General features: G+C 39.7%; 1 pseudogene; it reads right to left on the bottom strand.

Moving 5' to 3' along the window:
- Positions 1 to 533: 533 nt before the first annotated feature.
- On the bottom strand, positions 534 to 586 carry LOC118362985 (uncharacterized; annotated as a pseudogene).
- Between the last annotated feature and the right edge of the window lie 2281 nt (positions 587 to 2867).

The following is a 2867-nucleotide window of genomic DNA, read 5'->3' as shown; positions in this document are numbered from 1 at the left end:
TATAACATCTCTCTTTACTTATTCCCTCCCGCTCCCTCTCTCTTTTTCTGTCTCTATTTATCTCTCTCACATCCACTATACTATAGTTATCTGTAAATAATACAGTATACTACAGTAAATACTACAATGTTGTCGGCAAAACACTAAAATGAATACTGTGGTTGTCATACCATAGTATACTACAGTATTTTTTCATGTGGGAGAGAATGGGATTCTGTACTATGCATATCAACTCATGCAGTCCAGAGTAAGTGTAAATCCCCTGAACTTTATTCTACCTCATCTTCCAAAATGGACAACTACAGTATTCCTGCTGTTAGACAGCAGCTGTTTCCCGCCAGTTCAATACAGAAGTTCAATAAGTACCCGTCTCAACCATTCTGAAACACTTCAAGGCCAAAATCAATCAATATAAAAAATAACAGAACTCAAGTTTCTTATCCATGAATTTATTTACTTTAACCTAGGTTATACTCCCACAGAAGTCCTGAAGCAGTGTTTTTGCAGACTGTAATTTAATAGTGGTTTTATTTGAGGGTTTCTCCTTGAGTAAACCTACTAGAGAAATACTAAAAGAGCAAATTTCCCATAACATGTAGGACTGGAGTCCGAACAGATACTGTAATTCAGCACTAAACTCTTTTCTATAACATTAACTGAAAATAATGTGGTTTAATACTTGGCATGTAGGTTTCTAACTTATGGGTGGCACAAATTGGGATATGGGGGAGGGGAATGGGCAGAATATCTGAAAATTAATTAGTGTAGTATTTACTATAGAGTTTTTTTTGCAGTATTTTTTATAGTATTCTACAGCATTCCTATTTTATTTTTTATTTAAAATTTACTTCACTAAGCAAGTCCTTTAAGAACAAATTCTTATTTACAATGACAGCCTACCCCGGCCAAACCCGGGCGCCGCTGGGCCAATTGTGCGCCGCCCTATGGGACTCCCAATCAAGGCCAGATGTGATACAGCCTGGAATAAACCAGGGACTATAGTGACGGCTCTTGCACTGAGATGCAGTGCCTTAGACCACTGCGTCACTCGGGAGTCCACACGTGATCTAGGGATAGTGTGTAGAATAATATTCTATAGTATACTACAGTTTACTACAGCATTCTATAATCAGTGCTATAGTATTCTATGGAAACTAAAGTATTTTCTTCTGTGGGATATTTATTCTCTCTCTCTCTGTGTTTCTATCCTTATGTAGTCAGTCGGGTGGTAAAAGCACCTAGCTGTATTTGTTTATTTCCACAAGATGGCACTATCCCTTTAAGAGATCAATAATTAAAGCGGGGGTTCTGGGATACAGTAGCACATGCACAATGAGATCCTCGTTGGTAGTAGCCGGGCTGCCTGAGAGTGTTTAGTGTACATCATGGCTTCTCGTGAAATGTATTATTAAATATTACTCTTGATGCAGCTTTATACAATTATGTAAACATGCCTCCTTTGCAATGTTCGCTTTGTAATATTTGTTCAGGATGATCAACTTAGACTGTTGATGTTTGCAGATTTGTAATTGGGTGTTGGTGGCTAACTACTGCTAGTTACATCCAGTAGCTCTCGGACCACGTTGTGGAGTTTTACAAGATATCATAAAGTGAGAATTACAATTCAAGTTGAATGTTTATTAATAGTGATCTTCTGTTTTGAGGGCAACTATTATCGTTGGTGTGATAATGACATTCATGGTGTTTATTGTTTTCCTAATGCTAGGAGAACGTAATGTTGACCTGTCCGACGTGTGCATCTGTAGTAGCAACATGGACAGTGTTGTAATCATTTATTTGTTTAAAGACTAGATGTACTCTTTCATTTCATGCAAGACTGTAATTTTGACAAGGTTATTGCGAACTATTAACAAGGCTAACTTAGTTTGTGTTTTGTTTTGTTTTCTTGTTTTACAGAAATAGGCCTCTGCCATTTTTCTGTGCACTTTGGCTAGATACACTTTGTTTCGTGATTGGATTCACTGATAAAGTAGTAGGTCTAGAGTTTAGTTGACTCGTTGCACTTTTGCTTCTGGTAATTCAAGCGTATTCAGTAAGCAGGTTAGCTGAGACAGTAAAGTAATTCTTATTATTGAAGTCTATTTAAAATGGATTAAAATAACTTTCCAATGGATTCTGTTTCCATTACCAGGGACAGTCTTCAGAATAAACAACCCTAAAGATATTTCTGTGTCCTGTGCTGGGTTAACTTTTGCCAGGCTACGCTTATCACCGTCACTTTGAGGGCTCTATTTTTGGCTGGCATTAAGCAGGGGCTCAGCCTTGGAAACGGCATATGAAAGGTGACAGTCTAGCGAATCCAACAGGTGTGGTTTCATCTTGCTGTGATATTCTCAGACGGATTTCGAGATCTCAACATGAAAAAATACAAAATGATTTCAGAGGATTGAAACGAGACCATTTCCTTTTGGTCACAGATGGATGAAATCCCGGTGTGCTTAAAGCTGAAGTTGTAACGAGTCTGCAGATATTTGAATGGTGTCTTTGCGCCGCTCAGTGGAGGTTTAGGTGAAAGGTACCTCAGTACCTCCAGGCTCTGATCAGGCCCTACACCCAAACAAGGGCACTGCGTTCATACACCTCTGGCCTGCTCGCCTCCCTACCACTGAGGAAGTACAGTTCCCGCTCAGCCCAGTCAAAACTGTTCGCTGCTCTGGCTCCCCAATGGTGGAACAAACTCCCTCACGACGCCAGGACAGCGGAGTCAATCACCACCTTCCGGAGACACCTGAAACCCCACCTCTTTAAGGAATACCTAGGATAGGATAAAGTAATCCTTCTCACCCCCCCCCCTTAAAAGATTTAGATGCACTATTGTAAAGTGGCTGTTCCACTGGATGTCATAA

The sequence above is a fragment of the Oncorhynchus keta genome, chromosome 2, assembly GCF_023373465.1.
Source record: "Oncorhynchus keta strain PuntledgeMale-10-30-2019 chromosome 2, Oket_V2, whole genome shotgun sequence".
Taxonomy (NCBI): Eukaryota; Metazoa; Chordata; class Actinopteri; order Salmoniformes; family Salmonidae; genus Oncorhynchus; species Oncorhynchus keta.
Note: the sequence above shows the minus strand (reverse complement) of the source record. Positions and strands in the feature narration are given on the sequence as shown.